General features: G+C 35.0%; 1 protein-coding gene across 3 annotated transcripts in view; it reads left to right on the top strand.

Moving 5' to 3' along the window:
- The window catches only part of LOC138695268 (sodium/potassium-transporting ATPase subunit beta-2-like), a 197951-nt gene that overhangs the window by 27290 nt on the left and 146735 nt on the right, over positions 1 to 23926 (top strand). Inside the window, exons 1-2 of one of the 3 annotated variants that reach the window (XM_069819708.1) lie at positions 15453 to 15605; positions 15704 to 15747. The exons of 1 other annotated variant lie outside the window; for it this stretch is intronic. The gene's annotated coding sequence lies outside the window, so the exon portion shown is untranslated. Of the gene's footprint in view, positions 1 to 15452; positions 15606 to 15703; positions 15748 to 23926 lie in introns of those variants that run through there. One more of the 3 variants, XM_069819713.1, reaches the window with a different exon arrangement.

Raw genomic sequence — 23926 nt, 5'->3', positions numbered from 1 at the left:
CCTATAAAAAGAATCGCTGAGGTTCGAATTATATTACGACTGAACCGCAAATTTTACATAAAACTTCACACGGACAAGTTGATCTTTCTTCGCCCTCTATAAATCCTCCTCTATCTCCTTCCCTTTTCGGTAGTTTTCTTGCTTTCACGCGGTATTTAGTCTCGGAATCGTATAACTGTAAGATAAAATTTTATAAATATTTGTCTTTAATTAGTTTTTTATTTCTTAATCAATATTATATTTTTGCATGTTAGGCATCTCCATAGCTTCTTAAAAAGTGTTTGTTCGTTAGCGTATGTCGAATAGTTCACGAGATATTACATGTTTTAAAGGGTGAGAGCATGAAAATCATGTAGGTGATTTTGACATGGATGCCATTTTCGCAGTTTTAATGATTTTACAATGGTTCTTTTTTAACTTGTAACTACGCATATTCTTTACCTTTTAAACAATGTATCTTTCACTGCTCTAGCCGAAGTAATCTTCATTCCATACAAGGTGACTCTGCATATCAACAAACATAAGACAAAATCCTTCCGCGCCCCAACCGCTGATTGGTTTCTATGTATGTTCCATCTTTTGTTTTTGAGTTTTGCTGTGAGTGGTGACGCAGCTGCATACCATCTTATCATGCCTCATTTCCAACTACGGTCCCTCCTTGTCTCGTCTACAAATTACATTCTTTCTTCAAAGACTTAGTAATTAATTTTTCGTGTTTAGAAAAGCAGCACGTTTTCTTCGAAGTATATAGCACGTTCCGTTTTCAGGCTGAGTACTAATTAGCGTTCTAGGCGCCATAAGAGGTTCTTTGTCCTGCAGCCAATAGGATGGAATTCAAACAGATGCATTTGTTTATATGCGGAGTCACCTTGTATGGATTGAAGATTAGATGCGGAGCATTGTGAACAAACGTAGGTAACGCGAAAGTCTGACACCGCGAGCACCGAAGTGAATCCCTTCTATGTGTACCGAAATGTACGACGTTTTACATAAAAATAGAAATATAATATCTTGCAAGAAAGTAAGTCCTTCCCTCCAGCAAACACCATATCAAAGCAAGAACCTGATCCTCTACCAAGCAAGAGAATCATAAGAATACGACGTTACTCATTGCCGTTTCTAAGTGAATGACGTCACATGTTGAAACTTTCATAACATTTTATTTATATAACCCTCGAACATAAACGTTTTACGTTTAAAAGTATTCTAACGACTCCCTGCTTTAGTAATCTACGCGTGGAGTTTGTTTCGTTGAAGGATAAAAAGATTTTAGTACTTTCCATTTTTTCTGGTTAGTTTATGAGCGTGATTTTAAATAAAACTGGGGGAAAGTTATCGCAGGGGATATTGAAGTACCTCGAGAAGACGTCCACAACCTCGTATTTTTACACCAAGTATTTTTATTTCGACTTATAAGGATTTAAACCAGGATCATAGAGGTGAAAGTAGCCCCATCTGTGTTCCATGAACTCTGTCATTAATCTTGTATTCGAGTTTGTAGAAAAATAATTAGGCCTATAAGTTTTGTTAATAAAAATGGTGTTTATTCGGGTAGAAACCACAGTCTAGTATATACAGTCACGAAGCTTGAGTGGTTGAGGGTACTAGGAACAATAGACTGTGCCGGTACTATTTTGCATTGTCTGTGATGAGGCGATAGTACCGATCCTAGTGGTTAGCAACTATCTATGGATGCATATTCCCTACGTATTGACCTTCGTGACAGTATGTACTAGACTGTGGTAAAACCTTGGATTACGAGTAACTTGGTTTGCGACTGTTTTGCAAAACGAGTGAACAATGAGGAAACATTTTTGTTTGATAAACGAGCGATGTCTTGCAATACGAGCAGTACGATTTGTACGTAACTTGCTTCGCTTGCGAGCAACAGCGAGGGCAATGGAGGGGAACTCGTCTGAGGAGGAAGAGAAGAAAAGAGCGGACGAATTCCTCGCTTCAAATGAAATTAAAGAGGTGTATAAAAATTGGGAAGCAGTACAAAATTTTGTTCAAATTCACCACCCTGATAAAGTTGTAGCATTGCGTGCGATAAATCTATTTAACGACAACGCAATGTCACATTTCCGCAAAATTCCCAAAACGAGGCAAAAGCATGTGTCATTGGATAGGTTCTTAGTCAAAGCAAGATTCCAGTCAGTCAAGCACTCAGAAGTGATTCCGTTAGTGATAGTGAAGATATTTTCTTTAAATGTTCAAGAAGTTTACTAAGCAGTAAAACAGGTGAAAGACACCAAAAACAAAATACAGTAAAGTAATTTGTGTTGCACTGTTGTATTAAATTTTACCCAAATTATACTATTTTATATGAATAAAAGGTTGTGAAACGAATTAATCTGAGTTTGCATTGTTTCTTATGGAGAAAGTCGCTTTGATATGCGAGTGTTTTGGATTAAGAGCACGTTTTCGAAATTAATCATGCTCGTGATCTAAGGTTTTACTGTATTTCAAAAACCTTCACTTTTCTTGAACCACTCAACTGAAACTCGAGCAGGCGACCATTACGCAATGTTTTGGACAAACACTTTTTCCTTTCCATACATTCCCAGCTACGATATATGTTGGCATAATTTTAAAACCAGACGACCCGGTTGGCATCAACAGGAAATAGCTGACGTGTTTACAGCGCGCTATCTCGCACGACCGATGTCAACTGTTTCACTTCGCAAGGTGCATTACTTCCCCTACATCCTACATCATGGCTTCCGGATTTGGAATGTGCTACAGCTCATGCGCCTTGCAAAACATTGTTACGACTTCATTGTGACGCTTGCCATCGCCTTCAAATTTGTAGATTCTGACAGTTTGCGAAGTTCTTGGGGTCAGTTAATGAATATTTTTGAAAGAAACAATATCTATTGAATTATTGTATGTATCCCTGTGCATCTTCAAGTCCATCTTAGGAATTTTTTTTGTACGATTGGTCGTATTTTTAATTGTTCTTGGTACAATGAGAGACGTTTAAGGTGGAGAGATGGGTGAAATTTTTATTTTATATATTTTTTAAGCTAGAGACTTGCTTTTCGTACGCATATTCCTATTGATATCAGGTTCGAATAAAGTAGCTGTAGGACACTATCAGGAAAGGCATTCTTGGTCCGTGCGTTATGTTTACAAACATTAACTAGCTGTCGCGTGTCCCTCAGTCGACAGTAGTGATGACGTATATTCAGTTCCTATCGGCTGTACTGTCCATTCATTGATGTTTTAACTAGGGGGTGGGAAGCGCTCTTCCCAGCAGGTAGAGTTTTAGCTAGTGGAAAGGGGTAGTGTGTACTTAGTCTGAAGCAAGTCAAGGCCCTATCCTATACAGCTTTGTATGTACAGTCTATCCTGATACAGCTACTTTATCATGTTTATAGGTTCAGTAGCTTAAAAAGTTATTAATATATATATTTTTTAAAATTTGTACATTTTCAAATTTTTTTCTCCCCCAAATTTTAAACATCAAGTTTGAAAATAGTTTACAATACCTTTGGTCTCTTTAGAAAGTTTCTATGTTCTTACATGTTTTAGTTTTACCTTGTAAAAGAGGAAAAAAAAAAACCTATTCGTATTAACGTTTATGAGTGCCAGCACACATTTCATTCTTTTATTAAAAATTATTGTTTTTTTTTAAATCTCAGGTAACTTTGTTAAGTATGACTTGAAGAACATGCAGTAAAAATGTTAGTTTCCTAGCATAAAATCTGTGAAATCCTTAGTAATGCGAATGCAGAGAAGTGTGTGGGGGGGGGGGGGGAACTGAAAAATTAATTTAAAAGTTTGCAAGAATTTTAAACCTAGTAAGTGCAGTCTTTTTAAAGGTGGTGGAATTAATGACACAACTACCATAGTGTTCTAAAACTTAATCAGAGTATAAAGTAGCTTCATTTTCTACAAAAAAGGAAAAATGTGATTTTTGACCAAAAATTACCAAATTTTCCTTCTTTCAAATCTGAGCTATTTCATACAAAAAGATTGAATGTCGTTCGGGTACGTTTTTTAATTCACTGGCGAACTCATTAAATTCAGAAGCATTTCATCTATGCTCATCAGAACCGTTTTTTAAATAGATGCGAGAACAAGTGAATGAGATGTATAAAAAAATGAAATACTATTTCAGATTTAAGTGTCACAAGATAGGGATTCTATTTGAAATTTCAAAGTGAGGCTAGGGGTGAGGGGATGAAATCTAATATGCAGTTAAGACTGGTTTTAAACTTCCTACTCAAAGTATAAATTGACGTGTTTTTTGTTTAATTAATTTCAATTTAGATAGTTATATAGTTATTTAGACAGGGAAGTTTTGAAATGAAAGCTCAGTATAATACACAATATTCAACATTATAAGGAAATGAATTAAAGTAAATTATCGTAGGTCATACATTAAATAACTAAATGCTATCGTATTTTTTTTTTTTTGTATACAAATGCATCAATACGAAAACTGTGGAAGTAGTTGGTTACGTAAGCGCTGTATACTAGTTTCAGAGTCAATGTTACATCAGTCATAAAACCGACTTGCAATTTTATGTTCGTGAGCGTGCTTATATAGCCTAGTATTAGTTAATCCTATCTTAGCGTACGTCACACCTCCTTACCCGCACTAGCAGGATTGTCTGCTCTGAAGACGTTAGTCGTGAGTTAACATATCTATTACATGTTGGTCGGTCCGGTGGAAGGCAATGTTTGTTTTCAGAGCACTACCTGCTTGCAGCCCCCATGCCTCACTCCGCCCCCTCATCCAAGCATGTAACGGTTGTGCAACGGTCGCCAAGTGCACAGAGTTTGGTTTCGATATCTATACACGGTAATACTCCGAAAGATTTTATCTTAGATTTCTTTCGATTACCTTTAATATAAATTTATTGTAAATACAGAAGTTTGACACCAATAAGGCAACACTCATGAGACAACTAAGCCAGGAGATAATTGGTTATGGTGGCTAAGAGGACAGTAAAAAAATTGTTTTGAGTCACAGCAAATTAACAATTAACTCGTATAATGTATACATAATAAGCATATGAGAACATCTCGCAAATATTGTTACTGTTATTTATCAATCAGTGGGTCATACCAATCTTGTATTAACTTTCTATAGTTACGCATGTATTGTACAGGCATCTATTTTTTGCCCATGTCAAAGCAAAACTGAACATTATTTTTTTAATATGGTGCATCCCTCCCCCCCCCCCCAATGTATTAGTATAATAAACTCTTCCAAGTACGTTATGTATATATGCGGAATACCCTTATTTATACGAAATGGACTCGTTCACATTGTTAGATTCCTCGGATATGACGTAAGAATTTCCATAGTGACCAGTGTAATTTCTGTAGCACTAAATCCTTTCATTTTTTCTATTTATGCCTTTGTATTTCTAATGTAGACGTCATATCATACGTCAAAAACCACACAATCATGTGTAAATGTAATAATATGACGACCTCACATAGTTCCAGAATCCATTTCTGAAGGGCACAGATTTTGATCTCGTGCCATAAGGTGGCACGGCGACGTGTCAGTTGTGACTAATGGGTAAAATTAAAAATACAACGTCGAGGCGGACCCCTGTGACGTCAAGCGGACGTCTGTTTTCACGACGTTCGTTGAAATGCTTTATCTAATAAGACGCTGGCAATAAAGCCTAAAGATATCATTGTAATATTTTCCTCCTATATTGCGAAACGAAAATGTAACATGTTTAAGGGTTAGGTACAGATTACAGCAGTAATATTTTGGAAATATTCAACATTTTTTTCCTCCATTACTGTATCTTGTACAAAAATAAAAATTAGTATGTGTAAAACACTGTCCTTCTGCTATATGAAAAATATTTTTACAATAAAAATAATTATTTACATTTTTTTTTTTCAAAATTCAGTTCACTGTGCAGTGATAAGCGTTTTCCACATAACTAAAAAAATATCCAACATTCTGTGATGACATTTTTGTGTGCATATCAAATCTACAATATGATGTAAGATCACGTCTCTACCTTTGATAGATTGTTTGACAAAAAATAAATTCATTTAAAAAAGGTTAAATATCAGTATCTTCTTCTAACACAAAAAAAATTATGTATTAAGGAATGCAGTTGAAAGAGCATGATATTGTAAACATGAGTTTCAGCAATAAAATGAAAGAAAGAGAACATGAAAAAGTTAACAAGTTTATGAGTTATGAGGGAAACGCTTCATCACTGCACAGTGAATTGCCACCATTATGAATTTTGAAAAAAAAAAATATATATATATATATATATATATATATATATATATAAATAATTTTTTTTAATCGTAAAAATATTTTTTTTTTTCATATAGTAAGAGGACAGTGTTTTACACATACGAATTTTCATTATTGTACAAGATACAGTAATGAAGGAAAAAAAATGTTGAATATTTCCAAAAATTATACTCTTAATGAAATGTGAAATGGTTTTTAATATGAATTTTCCAAAGTACTTTATTTCAGAATGGAAAAGAATATATCCTATAATTTATCTTGTCCTATTGACATTGTGTACTGTTTATCAAACTGTTAGCAACTGTCAGAAATTGTTTATTGCTTCACATGTGAAATAATGGTATTTTATTAGATAAATATTATTGTATCATGTGAAATAACTTTTGTTGATTATAAACACATATTTTATTAATATTCGACCTGTTAACTTAACAACAAAGAAATTTACATCTTGCTCAGCTAGAGCATTAAAGAGTTCATTAAGGTTAACTAATATTATTTATAAGAAGGAAAATAATTACAACAATTATTAGGATAGCATACAACGTTGTATATTACACGTGGCTAAAAATCCATTAGGCCTATGTGTTTGTGAGAAATTATGATACGAACGTGTACCACTCGAGAAGAATAAATTGTAACAACTACAGTGAAACTTGTGTAATTCGAATCTGAAGGGCATAAGAAAAAATTCGAATTATGGAAAAATTCGAATTAAAAAAATGGTACTGCAGAAGGCAAACTACAGGTGTACTGTATGTACTATGTATTACTATAACATTTCAAGACAACAGGGTATTATAATACAAGAAAATATAGTGCTGTATAATGATAGGCCTATTACATAAATACAGTACGGTACAGTAATTAGTAAACATTTATGCACAACACATACAGTAGTTAAAAAAACATACCTTACTAGGCCTTTGTTAAGTAGGATGTGATTTTAGTCTGCTTCTTTTTACTGATTTGCTGGGTTACTGTAAAGTCCTCCAGTTTATTTAATGCATCAAACAGAGAACCATGCACATTTTGGTGTCCCTCAATGAATCTTCTTAGCTCTCGGAAGTGAAAGATCGGGGTTTCGGGGTTTGTGAAAAGCAATGCACAGTGACCGTTTTAACTGAGTACTGTAACTGTACTTTCGAGGTGAATGACACTCCAAGGGTTGTCAACCCGCACTGGGACCACTTTCTCCGAAAAGGAGATACAATGCATTCCCGGTTTCAGCCTCCAACCCCTATGGTCAGGTCAATTTGTTACAGTACTGGCTCGTTCCGCCTTTGCCACATTTCACTGTAAAACTCATGTCCATTCTGAATTTTTTCTTCGAATTAAACAAAATTATGTTCGAATAAAAGACGATATTTATGCACTGTTTCCATAGGAAATTCAAGGGGACAAAGGAAAACTTCGAAATAAAGAATAATTCGAATTAAAAACGTTCGAATTACACAGGTTTCACTGTATTGCAACTAGGGCACGGTTTTTAGGTGCTAAAATCGGGAAAATATTTTTATGTGCTAAGAATCTGGAAAATTTCTGAGAAAAGGGGGAAAAATATTTATGTACCAATTATTTTATGTGAATATAAACAATATGCAGTGCTCACCAGTATAAGTTATGCTGTCTCGACAACTGCTAAAGAATTACAGTACACATTGAGATTCATCCTTAAGTTCATAAAAAATGACACGATTGTCGTGGAACACTGCCTTGTATTAAGGAAAAAAAGCGCCCTGGCCATTAAGAAACAATATGCACTCCCTAGAGACATGTTTATGATTGAAAACAAAAATAGAGGCATCTGATGTTCATGAAATTATAATTCCTTTCTGAATCAGCATTATGATAACTTGCAAGGCATTCCTAAATGACACATCAATGTTTAAGTGTGTTAGTTACAGTACAATTTTTTTAGTGGTGACAGTTCTATCGCTTGTGGTGAGAGAACAGACTGCTGATACACAGGTTCACAATAGGCAATTCCGAGAAACAGTTGCCAGCAACTGCACTGAACATTCGGGCGATAATTAATGTGAAATGGGGCTTTTGTCGAAAATTATTTGATTAAAACTTAATTTTTATGTGTTTTATGTGAATATTTTAAAATATGTATTTACATTAAAGAAATAAAAAAAATGTGTTTTATGTGAAATAAAATTTTAAATATGTGCTCAGTAACTTTTTTTAGAGCGTAAAATTACATTGAACTTCAAAAATGAAACAAAAATGTCTCAGGTCTCAGGAGGATGCATCCATCCTTATCTAACCTAAAAAAAAAATCGGGATGGGCTGTATCGCAGACACAGCTGTATGTTATATGTGTGAATACGTTTCTCAGGATGGAATGTTGAATGTAAGGTATCCATTGCTTATACGCCCGCTCCCATTTGCGCTGTATATGCCTCGAAATTGTGGATTTTCTCGTTTTACTCAAATTCACTCACGAAATTTTCCAATTTAACTTGTCGATTGATGACTGTTGCTCAATTGAGATTGTAGTCTAGATCGTTTCGAATCGCTTGGTACCATTGCAAACGTTCTGTCTCTTCTCTTTCTCGAGTTACACTGCCTCGTCAGCCGCGCTACCCACTAAAGGCCCATTCACAATGAAAATTAAACATAACCGTAACATAAACACAGAAGTTTGCGCCCAGGCTACCAAATGGGATCATTCACAATGATTCACATAAGCATTGACATAAACATTACCGTAAGACGTTAACATGAAAGTTTGCAAACTCCAAACTTTCATGCTTATGCTTACGTGATTTGCAAACGAATACACTCGTGGAGCGCTGAAGTATACGACAGAATATGAGGAAATGGCGTCATTATGTTTCCATGGTTACCAAGTATGTTTGCGGTTATGTTTATGTTCCCATCGTGAATGATGGTATGACTTCTTGATTTTACCGTAACGTTTATATTCTTAAGTTAACGCTTACGTTATGTTTAATTTTCATTGTGAATGAGCCTTAATTCGTGCAGCAACTTCTCTTCTTCCGCATACCGCTAGATATCGCCACCTGCTCCAATTGAAGGTCACGTTGGATACATTGATCCTTCGTTTGTCGATCGCCGTTTTCTTCATTGGAATATGTCATGTAGTTTAGAAATTATAGGTGTGAGTACTGGACCGAACTTATAGACGTATTCACGTCAAAATTACATATCAAAAACAAAGAAAGTTGTTTCACGAAATTAAAGAGATTTCTTAAATCCCCTGGCACTTTATGATAATGAATTTAACATTTTCGGAATAGAATCAAGTGAGAATTCATCTTAAAATGTAATTTCTTCTCAATTGCCAGCTGGAATTTCAACAGCCAGCAATGTGCCTTTATATCGTGTTGACTTTGCAATGTCCTCTGACCTGTATTCTATGCCATAAGCTGTGATAACTTTCGCATATAAAAGTGTTATGTTACACGCACGTCCCGCGTGTCAGACGGGTTGTCGCCGACACACGGCTCTGAAGAACACGCAGTGTGCTTTATTATCACTGATCGTAGATAGGGTCAGACCTTCATTTTTATTGATTTCGCCGCTATTCCGTGCTAACGTATGTTCACTTTGGAAGAAATAAAGTTTTACAGACACTTTTAGATCGATATTCATAGTTATTCAACATCTCTTAAAGTACTTGACGTTATGTTGATGTATTTCAGCTTGACATTCTTAGGGTTTCCAGAAACACCAGAAAAAAAAGTACGGGATACTCAATACTGATTAAAAAAATTGAGCTTCGGTGATTATTTTCCATAGCTCTTATCCATGTTGTCTTTGAACAAACTAAATCAATACAATTAAGTCAAATTAAATACTATTATTAGGCCTAATAAAGGTCGGGTTTCTAAGAAAAATGCATATTTTTTCCCCACTCTTTTAAAGGTAAGCAGAAAGGTTATACTTCGTAAGACACACCTAGATAAGCCGTTTTTTAATTATGTTTGTTAGTACTTATAAATGCTTATTTCGCAGGAAAACGTTTTTGCTTACTTATTTTACTATTTTTAATTAAAACAGCTATTTTACCCAAAACTGTAATTTTAAAAGTGCATATTTCACTCCTAGCCGTCATTTATCACTGATTCCCTTTTTTTTATTGGCTAATAAATTAACTTCAGTCGAATGCGTAAGAAAGCAATGCTAGGGTATGACCCAGGATGTTATGAAATAATACTGCGTGGATCTAATTAGGAGAGAACCTTGGGATTCCCCGCCATGCTTCTACGACTAGGCAGGTCAGTCGATTATCGCAATTTTCGCGTTATCGGAATTATTTCATGAGCATGGATGGTGAATCCCCCGAGTTCCAAGCTGCAGTGTGCAAGTTGTGCAACACGCGTTGGTTCAATAAGGTGTGTAATATTGCTCGCTGTTATAGTTAAGGAATGCCACCCACAAAAACCCCTCAATCAGCATTCTTACGAAAATGCGTAAATGAGTTTGGAAGTGATATTTTCAGTGAGGACGGCGGTGTCTTATTTTGTTTGGTGTGTGAAAAGAATGTTTCTGCGAAGGAAACAAATAACATTGTGCAGCATATTAATACAACGCGGCATAAGGAGAGGTTTAAGAATAAATCTAAGTTAAACCAGCAACTGATTAAAAGCAATGTGGATGAACAATCGAGTTGTAGTGATACATTTTTCAATAATAATAATAATAATAATAATAATAATAATAATAATAATAATAATAATAATAATAATAATAATAATAATAATAATTCAATAAGGTAATAATAATAATAATAATAATAATAATAATAATAATAATAGTAATAATAATAATTCAATAAGGTAATAATAATAATAATAATAATAATAATAATAATAATAATAATAATAATAATAATAATGTAAGAGTTCTACGAAACAAATAATTTATCAATATTTCCGTGTATTCGTTTTTGCTTATTTTGCTGCTTATTTTCACTATTTTTCGTGCTTATTTGCTTGCTTATTTTACTGTTTGATTGTGCTTAGAAATCCGGGCTTTAATTATTAAACATAAAATACTTAAAGAATAAATTTAACAAAATGAATTGAAAATGTACTCCTTCCAATATAACTTCACCTGAGGCTACATTGTTATAAGTAGACCTCTGATTTAGGATAGGTTGCAACAATTTATTTAAAAATCCCTAAATGTATGCAACACAAAAAACTCTCGACCGATGATATTGCCTAAAACTAGGTGCATTAAGGAACGTATATTTCAGCCTACGCTAAACAAGCCTAAAAATTATATATCTAGTTATAATTCGAAGTCACTTGTACAGAGTGTCTGATTTTATAAATTGTTTTAGACCTCACGCACAACACGACTAGGGGTGGACACACAATACTTTCCGTCGTTGTAATTATCTAATTCGCAGCGCTTGTATTTTAGTTTAAGTAACGATTGAGAACAACTAAAATAATAAATAGATTCGGGGACTACTTGACACATTAGTTCATACGATGCGTCTGAGTAAAGAAACAAACATTTATGATACTCGGATCTCTCGTGGATAGTTCATGGCTCTTAGCTAGAGTGATGTGTTCGTATGAATGTTTCGAGTCTGGGAGTGTTCGATATTTGGTCCTTTCTTCCGTAGTTTTTAAGTTCGAACTTCTGTTCCAGGTGAGTCAATAATATTATAATAAATACGACTTTAAAATGGAAATACGCAATCCATCGCAGCATCATATGAACCAGAAAGTTCCAAAGCACTAGCTATGAAAGCTCTAAGTCTACCGTCGTTAGCCATTCACGGTTTGAATATATGAAGCTCGTAACAGCAAAAGTGAAAGATAGCAAGAGAAAAATTAAATATAAGATGTTCCAGCAAGTAAACTTCGTCAACATCGTCGAACTCTATGCCGGTTGTTATCGATCTCGTATGTCTTAGAACCATATTATGGTCTGTCACAGTCTAAATCCAACTTTTTTTTTGGTCTACCCAGGTTTTGATATTCTCATTGTAGTGCCACTAGGCGTGGCATATTCTAAATAAAGGGTGCGTCAGAAAGAACGGATGGATTTCAAACTATCGATACGCAACGAGGAGAGAGATATAGTGAGGGGGACCACGACTGTTGGGTCAGCCATAGAATGCAGTTTCAGTTGAGAACATGGTGTTGGTCTGGTGTACAACGTGCTTTCATCGTAGAGACATTTTTGAAAAATGAAGAGTCTGTGATCGCCACTCAGGACTCATTTCGACATCGGATGTCACGCTAGGATTCCAACTCGGAATACAATTTTGCGGTGGGTGGCTTCATTTCGTATCACAGGTTCAACATTAAAGAAGAAATCACCTGGACGAAATTCTATTGCACTGAGATTGTCCGAGGCTACGGTAAGATCTCGCGCCCTGCGACTTCTTTATTTGGGACCATTTGAAGGCGTAAGTTTGTAAACATCGATCACATACACTGGACGAACTGAAGACAGCGATTCGTGAAGAAATCGTGGCAATTGCACCAGCTATGACTGTGAAAGTGATGGCGAACATCAGAAAACGCCTCGATGCCTGTATTGAAAGCCAAGGACATCATATGGATAATGTTGTTTTCTATAAATAAACTGCATGTATTGGTGAATATGTTGATAACAATAAATTTTTGATTTGATGAATCTTTACAATTTTCTTGCCATGTGAAATCCATCCGTTCTTTCTGACGCACCCTGTATATTGAAATGAATTAATAAATTGTATTAAAATTCTGTGATGTCTGTTCTTTAAAGAGACGTTCCTTATTCTGAATTTATAGGCTCGGATGTAACTTGCGTATTAAGAAAACCATGTTATAGGAACTATAAGAAGAGCAAATGCTCGATAAAACATTATCCAAGACTGGAATAAACGTTGAAAAGGAGAAAGAAAATAAATAACATATCAGATTAATATAAAATTATCATACGAAAGTAAAATTCCTAAATTCATTTGATGATATCAGTGAACGTTATACCAATCCCTGATTCCGCCTACGAAACCATTAAATAGCTCCCACATGTCTCGATTATTATTTGGGCTGCCTAAAAAAATGAATGGCTTAAGTCAGATACCCTGTACAATACTCGTACTTTTCCGAAGAATGAATTAATTGTGACATTATTTGTTGTGTAGGATTAAATCATGAAATGAAACACAGTCCTCACTGAAAATCGTAATAATAATAATAATAATAATAATAATAATAATAATAATAATATTAATAATAATAATAATAATAATACCGGTGGCTTATGTGAGGGCGGCAATGAACCTTCGGGTTCCTTAAAAGCCATTTGTAAGTAAGTAAGTAATAATAATACCGGTAATTATTAGGAATCTGATTTATATGACCTAAAAATTCTGGAAATATGCATGCACTTCATTCATTCATAGTGTTCTGCCCAAGGGCAGGTCTTTCACTGCAAACCCAGCATTCTCCAGTCTTTCCTTTTTCTGCCTTCCTCTTTGTCTCCGCATATGATCTATAAGCCTGTATGTTAATGTCGTCTGTCATCTGATATTTTCTTCTGCCCCGAACTCTTCTCCCATTCACCATTCCTTCCAGTGCATCGTTCAGTAGGCGGTTTCTTCTCAACCAGTGACCCAACCAATTACTTTTCCTCTTCCTGATTAGTAATATGACGAATGAAAACTGTGTCATCGTGTTCAGAAAAGTTAGAAATGTATGTAATTTAACTTAAGAATAAAAAAAAAAATATGTCAATAAAGGTGTAAGAATGTCACAGAAATCCGAACCCTAGTAATAATAATAATAATAATAATAATAATAATAATAATAATAATAATAATATTATTATTATTATTATTATGAATATTTCTTATGTCCCAGCCACTAATAAATAAATAAAAAAAATACCTTGATAATGCCTTGGATTTAAAGTATTGAGTAGTAGAAATTTACGTGACCACTGGGAGAGCTGTAAGCCCACCCATCTCGCCCTAGATATGTACTTTACTTATATACGAATATCGTCGTGCGTGAACGAAGAATACCGCCATATTTCTTTGATGTAACAGAGGGTTTCAGAGTTGCCAACATAGTAATAATATGCACACCTAATCAAACGTAACTTAACCTTTCTCATAATACTACAAACCTAATCTAACCTGTCACATAATACACACCTAATCAAACCTAATCTAACCTGTCGTGTAATACTACACACCTGTATTAACATTCCTCACAATTAGTATCATTTCGTTTTCATGTATTGCCGGGTCTGGCAATCGTGTCGGTTTGCATCGACTGGAAGTTGATCGTACTAATACTCTTAATTCGAAGAAGTAATGGCGACTTTAATAATAATTACATGTTAAATGTTTCGTGATATACTAAATATGTTAATGTAGTAATAATTCTCCATCTATGGTACAATAAGATTTTAAATTAAATGTGAAGCACAGGAACGCCATTTCATAATTTCAATTAAGAAACACGCCAAACGAATTATCTTTACACCAAAAAAGCGGATGCTCCCTGGACCAAAAATACACAAATTCAATCTTCTAACACGATTTTTTTTAATACTTTCATTTTATAGTTTATTTCAGCGATTTTGAAAAAAGTAAGAAGTGGCGTTCCTGTAATTCACAATTACCAATACACGTAATAAACCATAACCCCCTAATTTCAACAGGTGCACTTTCAGTATTAATGTGATTGAAGCATCGGAAGGATGGGCACTAGTTCGCCGAAGTTCCTGTTCTGTGGCCGCTCCTGTGCGCAAGCAAGCAGTGTAGACATTGAACTTCTGAAACGACCACAGTACACACTAACTTACACATAGGTGCAGGTTATGTAAGGTTGTATTGGTCATTTGCCTGCTGGAGTTCAGATCCTCTCCCCTCCACCCTGCGCAAGATCATCGCAGGCTTCGAACCTGCTACACTACGATAACAAGTCTACCAACTCCCACAAGCTATCGCGTTGCCAAGAGACATGTGGTGCACGACAGCATTCGGGCTCGATCACTACGAAATAATCACCCACAGAAATAAGAGATGCAAATGTTTGCAAAAAGCACTTCCATACAGGTGACCTTAATAAATTATTCGTTAATGCTAGTCACATCGGGTTTCGGACAAGGTAGAACAGTGCGCCGGCTGTGTCGTGACACGGCAACTTGTAAAACAAAACAAATAAAAATGGTTGGTGGCTGGAAACAGCATGGCAGCCAATCGGGCAGAAGGAAGTACTAGTCGTCAGTCTTCGTACAGCAGCAACATCAAGCGTAGCGTTATTCATCCCGCCAGCAAAAAATTTTGTGATCCAGTTCCTTTTTAACCCCAGTGCACACAAGTTACACTAAGTTCTAGAGTTAGGATGAAGTAACGTCATTGGTAAGTGTGAATTGCTGCAAATTAAATTGCTTTCTGGTGTTCTAGTTTTATAATTGAACGAATGCAGCTAAGTTCATTGCCATGTGTATTGTTTACAGGTGTTCGATTTGTATACAAAACAAAACATCTGCTTCAGCTATAGGTGAGTCATCTGAAATGTTTTAAGTTGGTATCTTAAAAAACTGTGTAAATATCTACAGAAGTAAATATGTCTTAACTGTTCAAATAGTTGACAAACGATGCAAGACCTACATAAAAAAAAAAGTTTCTAGCAAGATCGTGTTTTTGTTGTATTTACAGCTGTTGTTGTTAGGCCTTTAAAGTTAGAATTTCCATACAGAAACTTGTTGCTAAGGAAACTATTCTTCATAACATAAAGCTATACTGAAATAGACCCATTATAGTGCACTTATTGTTACTTGATTACCATTACAGTATAGTTTCAGTTGACGATATGTCAGAGGAAGAACAAATTGTTTGTATGCATCTGAAGTCTGTCTAGTGTAAGCTAGTCGGCGATGTATACAATGGAGGGGGAAAGGAACTGGCCACCCTACCCCATTATCTCCTGGCCTAGTTGCCTCATAAGTGATGCCGCCTTGGTATCACTTGTGAGGTTCAGACCTGTCTTCGGACAATTGACTAAACAACAACAAACAACAGTATAGTTTTGCGAAGGCTTTGGAATAATATTGCTCTAAATTTTCAATGCAAAATGTATTGTATATTTGCAATTTTAAAAATATGATCGTGCAAAAAATGTTTCACAATACAAGTTTGTGAAATGCATTACAAACCTTGTATCGTAATATACTATTGTCAACTCTTTGAACAATTGAAAGTTGTTTGTCAGTGATACGAATTGGAAAACATTTTGTGTAATAATTAAAAAAAATGAAATTCTAAAACGAAAATTAATCTAAGAAAATTACTGTCTAAAAGAGTCGTGTACGATGTGTGTTAAAATGATCTTATATTTATCGTAGATTTACGACACTTGCGCTAGTGGCCTCGTTTAAAAAAAATAATAAAATAAAGTAAATTAAATACTAGGCCAGGTTACTTTTTAAAAAGTTATATATTAAATAACTATTCAGATCGAAATGTGCGACATCTTCCGAATTGTTGCGCTCCATATTCTACAGCAGTCGTGGCGAAAATGCGATTGTGCGCCGAACCACTGTGTAACCTGCAACGTGCATGACACCTATGGAGAGAGGCGGACACCCGAAGGGTGTAATTTTATACAGAATAATGTTACAAGCTAATGTTTAGTACGTACAACGAAGAAAGAAATGAACAAGAAAACATAGGACACATTATCACAAATCTTGATAGTGCAAATTAACTGTCTTCAGAATGTCTTTGCGACAGAATTTTAAAATCAGGAATTATGTCACTTACTGCCAGTCGTAGTTGATCACGAAGGTATTTGTCTGTTAGTCGTGATCTAAATTTGGTTTTTACTATCTTCATTGTTGAACATTTTTCACAAACGTAAGTTGTGGCGAACATGGCTTCAACAGAGCAAGGGAAAGAACGAAGCTTCGGATATTTATTTTTTGGCAAAAGTTCAACATTTCTCAAGTCCTTACATCTACACTGTTGCAGGTCGCTTGGAGTCTTTGTAACACCAAACGCAGAACTTATTTTTTAGTTTCTTGTAATTGTAATCAACATACAAATTCACAGAACTGAGGGGCCCAATCAAAAAAAGGAGACAAGTCACAAATCTTGATAGTGCAAATTAACTGTCTTCAGAATGTCTTTGCGACAGAATTTTAAAATCAGGAATTATGTCACTTACTGCCAGTCGTAGTTGATCACGAAGGTATTTGTCTGTTAGTCGTGATCTAAATTTGGTTTTTACTATCTTCATTGTTGAACATTTTTCACAAACGTAAGTTGCGGCGAACATGGCTTCAACAGAGCAAGCGAAAGAACGAAGCTTCGGATATTTATTTTTTGGCAAAAGTTCAACATTTCTCAAGTCCTTACATCTAGCTTTCATTTAACATCACATTGTAAAATTGTGAGCTAACCGCATTATTCGTACATCTGCTGAAAAAGGATCGACGTACAGGATAATAATAGTCTAATAATAATAATAATAATAATAATAATAATAATAATAATTAACCTTTTAATGTTTCATGAGTGACGTGTAGTATAATGCTGTTTTATGTTATACAACCGTTTTCTCGTAATACTTGTGAACAATCATACATTTCATATTCTCATCATATTGGCAGCAAAAAAAAAAAAAATGCTTCCTTCCATCCTACTTGAAACTTTCGTTTTTGTAGAGGTACATGGTTTCGAGAGAGACATTGCGACGACGCCATTCGCAGGTCAGAGACAAATACAATTAATGGAACGGAGTTTGACTCCAGTGAGTGAGAGGGTGGGGGTTGGGGGAGGTAGGAAGCAAGAGAAATGCACAGCTATCATTGCGAGCCACAATGTGCTTGCGAGTCACATTTTCGCCACGGCTGACGTAGAGCATAGTAGCTTCACTTGGTGCGGACAGCAAGTTGCGAGTCAACAGTTCACGCTGCAGTCCCTCCCCGCACGCTCCTGTACTGTGTGTTTACATTATTTATTCGTGCACGTGTGTGTATAATTTGGTGAGCAACAGGAATAGTACTTATGTACAAAATACCACTTGGATTTAATAACAATAATAACGAAGTATTTATTGAAAGGCAGCTTATATGCAATAGAAGATAATTTTTACCACGGTTAGACAAAACTAAAAACTTTCAAGAGCCAGCCCTTTATTTTCAGGAGACAGCACATTTTGCCCACAAATGCAATTAGAAAGTCATTCGAGCTAAGATAAAGATACATTTACTGAAATATATTAAACAATATTAAATAGGCCTATCTATGCAATGCAAACACATTTTCTTAGAGATGCTCTGTACTGTTCACTGAAGCTATGTTGTGACATTATCTTGAGATATGCAACAAATGTAACAACATTAATCTAAAAAGCACATTCGAATTTCTTCCTACAACCGCTTTTGTTAACATTATGTATTGATCGTGGTGACAAAATAAATCAAAAGTCTTAAAAAAAATTGAACTCCATAAGGAATTGAAGGGTTCAGGGCCATAGCGGGCAAAGCGTCATTTATTAAAAACGGAGAAAGCAAGGGTTAAAGTTAAGTAAATATCATAATTTAATGAAGATTGACATATTTAATTTTAATGTGCATACTTTATCTTACTTGCTATATGTTTCGTTAAATTATGGTAATCACTTAATTTTAACTTTTGTTTTCTCCGTTTTGAATAAATGGCGCTTGGCCCACTATGGCTCTGAACCCTTCAATTCAGGCACCACATAAAAATTTTTAGTCGTCATGGTTACATGCTGCCCGGACTTTGTCTACCCCTGATGTTTACAATAAATAAAGCGCATTAAGATACCTTAGAATAATTAAAGATTGGAATTAACAAATGAAGAAAAAAAACATAAATGTCAGCACAAACTTGAAATAAAACATCATGATTGCGTGCTTTATGAGTAGACAGTGGATGCGGGATGACATCGTTGAATGCAGGTGCACATTTACTATATGCTACATTTTTTTCATTGAGACCATTGGCTGAACAGGTTTTAAACGTGAACAGACGACGTCAACATGCTACTGTATCTCCGTACAGTCAGAAGGAAAAGAAAAATAACGTACTGTACTGTAAATAATGTACTGTAGTACATACCTTGCAAGGTTCAGTCCTCGTCATCATTGATGTAATTACCAGCGTTGCAATAAACGACGATATATTCTCGTAAGTTGTCGAAGCTGAATCGTCTTCGCCTATCGCTTAAACAGTTTTTGTATCGAGAGAAAACTCTAAAATGGGGATCACTCAATTTCTTTAGAGGAATATTTGTACTGAGCACCATGTTGCACGTGTCGTTAGACCCGCACAACTAAATGATGATGATGATGATGATGATGGTTCCTCAGATTTCATTTCAACGCATTTCCTGTGCGATGTACTGTTGCAATGTTTCTCTATAGCCTGAGTTGTTCTGGTTTTTATTTCAATTTTACATACATTACACACGATATTGTCTTCGTTAATACATAAAATGTCACTCTCATACTTCTTAATTGTATTTCGTATCTCTGAGCGAATTTAACGTTTTGCCATTATGAATGGATCAGCACAACATATTCAACGCGTACTAAATACTTGAGCAGGATAACACAACTACACACATTGCGTTGCAATGTTACTATGAACAGATCGGGGTTCATTCGTTATGTACGCTGCTGTACTCGCTAGATACACAGAAGACGGACGGCGCGGCAAGTGCCATATACTCTGATACGAAACAACTTCACTTTACCTTAAGTCATCCCGTATCCACTGTCTATTTATGAGTATCTACACATTGCAATGAATGACTAAATATTTTAAATGCTTCAAATGAAAAATTTCTCCTTTTTGATGAAATACATGTTCTTGTTTTTTTTTTAATGAAGTGCTGGCCACCAAATTCTTCTATTAGAACACTGAACTTCAAACGCCCAGCTTTGTTTTTGTTTCACTGAACAGCAGACCTGAACTGTGTAGTAGGGACTGGTGCCTGCATACCTACACTGTTGCAGGTCGCTTGGAGTCTTTGTAACACCAAACGCAGGACTTATTTTTTAGTTTCTTGTAATTGTAATCAACATACAAATTCACAGAACTGAGGGGCCCAGTCAAAAAAAGGGGACAAGTCACAAATCTTGATATGTAGAATACCTTTCTATTTCAGTGAAATATGAAAAAAAATAATTTCTCCTATATCAGAGGTTTATGAACAAAGATGGCAGAGCATTCCAAATTACGTAAGTATCTTAATTGTGGCTTACCTCTTCATCTGATTGGGCCCATCAATTCTCGAACGGTTTCGGTATGTTAAGTTGACATTTTATTATGCCCTTAGTTAAGCGGGTCAACGTTTGTTGTTGCTATTGGCTACTACGTATCTCTCTCAAATCAGACAAGACTGTTTGTGATGTCTGTGTTCCAAGGTAGTGAAAGTTGCAGAATTATAATCACGAACAATTTAATTGCGAAGTCCCTACTACAAGGTTACGGCTGCATTAAACAGAGTCATAGGCCTAATGTCCTCTGTTGTGTTATTCTTCGGATCGTTTGGCGACACCTTTTTACCCTTAATTCATTTGACTTGGAATCAAGTTTTATTTGTACAAACTTACAACCAATAGAATAGAATTGTAAGATTTAACTACGTCTCGTACTATATTTAAAATCTGTCATTGATATTTCTGATAATAAAACACTTATCGGACAGAGATTTCCTGCAGTAAAAGCTACTTTTGTATTCTATGAGGACGACAGTATTACGTTTTAATTTTACCGAAGCTTAAAGCAAGTGGTCCGATGACCACTTGGTCACTTCGCTTTCGAGACTTGTAGACATACAGTACAGCATAACTGAATTGTAAAATGGAACCAACTTCAAGCATGCTTGTATAACCTCCTGAAATAGAAATATTTCTAAAATGTACTTTTAACATAATATGTCGAAAAATTGCACTTACATTTTATTATAATTTTGTTTTGTCATGTATAGCAAAAGTTACAAGATTCATAATTCAATATTTTACATATTTTATATGGATAAATTGAGGCTGATCACTGATTACTACGAAGTTACAACATTCATAATTCAATATTTTACATATTTTATATGGGTAAATTGAGGCTGTTCACTGATTACTACAAAGTTACAACATTCATAATTCAATATTTTACATATTTTATATGGATAAATTGAGGCTGATCACTGATTACTACGAAGTTACAACATTCATAATTCAATATTTTACATATTTTATATGGGTAAATTGAGGCTGATCACTGATTACTACAAAGTTACAACATTCATAATTCAATATTTTACATATTTTATATGGATAAATTGAGGCTGATCACTGATTACTACAAAGTTACAACATTCATAATTCAATATTTTACATATTTTATATGGGTAAATTGAGGCTGATCACTGATTACTACAAAGTTACAACATTCATAATTCAATATTTTACATATTTTATATGGATAAATTGAGGCTGATCACTGATTACTACAAAGTTACAACATTCATAACTCAGTATTTTACATATTTTATATGGATAAATTGAGGCTGATCACTGATTACTGATTAATAATTTATTTTTATTATTATCATCTTTCTTTGTCACCGTACGTTCCTTCGTCGTCGTCAGCGTCGTCGCCTTCGACTTCTTCGTCTGCGTCGTCAATTTCATCCTCATGTTATTTTGTAAATTATCAGAACTCTCGTCTCTAACTTAATCATTTCATATACATCATCTTCTTAATTATCAGAACCATCGACTCTGACTTAATCATTTCATATCCATCATGTTCTTATTTCTCAAAACCATCGTCTCTGACTTAATCATATCATATTCATCATCTTCTTAATTATCAGAACCGTCGCCCCTGACATAATCACCTCATATCCATCATGTTCTTAATTATTAGAACCGTCGTCTCTGACATAATCATCTCATATCCATCATGTTCTTAATTATCAGAACCGTCGTCTCTGACATAATCATCTCATATCCATCATGCTATTAATTATCAGAACCGTCGTCTCTGACATAATCATCTCATATCCATCATGTTCTTAATTATCAGAACCGTCGTCTCTGACATAATCATCTCATATCCATCATGCTATTAATTATCAGAACCGTCGTCTCTGACATAATCATCTCATATCCATCATGTTCTTAATTATCAGAACCGTCGTCTCTGACATAATCATCTCATATCCATCATGCTATTAATTATCAGAACCGTCGTCTCTGACATAATCATCTCATATCCATCATGTTCTTAATTATCAGAACCGTCGTCTCTGACATAATCATCTCATATCCATCATGCTATTAATTATCAGAACCGTCGTCTCTGACATAATCATCTCATATCCATCATGTTCTTAATTATCAGAACCGTCGTCTCTGACATAATCATCTCATATCCATCATGCTATTAATTATCAGAACCGTCGTCTCTGACATAATCATCTCATATCCATCATGTTCTTAATTATCAGAACCGTCGTCTCTGACATAATCATCTCATATCCATCATGCTATTAATTATCAGAACCGTCGTCTCTGACATAATCATCTCATATTCATCATGCTCTTAATTATCAGAACCGTCGTCTCTGACATAATCATCTCATATCCATCATGTTCTTAATTATCAGAACCGTCGTCTCTGACATAATCATCTCATATCCATCATGCTATTAATTATCAGAACCGTCGTCTCTGACATAATCATCTCATATCCATCATGTTCTTAATTATCAGAACCGTCGTCTCTGACATAATCATCTCATATCCATCATGCTATTAATTATCAGAACCGTCGTCTCTGACATAATCATCTCATATCCATCATGTTCTTAATTATCAGAACCGTCGTCTCTGACATAATCATCTCATATCCATCATGTTCTTAATTATCAGAACCGTCGTCTCTGACATAATCATCTCATATCCATCATGCTATTAATTATCAGAACCGTCGTCTCTGACATAATCATCTCATATCCATCATGTTCTTAATTATCAGAACCGTCGTCTCTGACATAATCATCTCATATCCATCATGTTCTTAATTATCAGAACCGTCGTCTCTGACATAATCATCTCATATCCATCATGTTCTTAATTATCAGAACCGTCGTCTCTGACATAATAATCTCATATCCATCATGTTCTTAATTATCAGAACCGTCGTCTCTGACATAATCATCTCATATCCATCATGCTATTAATTATCAGAACCGTCGTCTCTGACATAATCATCTCATATCCATCATGTTCTTAATTATCAGAACCGTCGTCTCTGACATAATCATCTCATATCCATCATGTTCTTAATTATCAGAACCGTCGTCTCTGACATAATCATCTCATATCCATCATGTTCTTAATTATCAGAACCGTCGTCTCTGACATAATCACCTCATATCCATCATGCTCTTAATTATCAGAACCGTCGTCTCTGACTTAATCATCTCATATCCATCATGTTCTTAATTATCAGAACCGTCGTCTCTGACTTAATCATCTCATATACATCATGTTCTTAATTATCAGAACCGTCGTCTCTGACATAATCATCTCATATCCATCATGTTCTTAATTATCAGAACCGTCGTCTCTGACATAATCATCTCATATCCATCATGTTCTTAATTATCAGAACCGTCGTCTCTGACATAATCATCTCAT

Source organism: Periplaneta americana, chromosome 1, assembly GCF_040183065.1.
Source record: "Periplaneta americana isolate PAMFEO1 chromosome 1, P.americana_PAMFEO1_priV1, whole genome shotgun sequence".
Taxonomy (NCBI): Eukaryota; Metazoa; Arthropoda; class Insecta; order Blattodea; family Blattidae; genus Periplaneta; species Periplaneta americana.
This window is presented reverse-complemented; position numbering and strand designations above follow the sequence as displayed.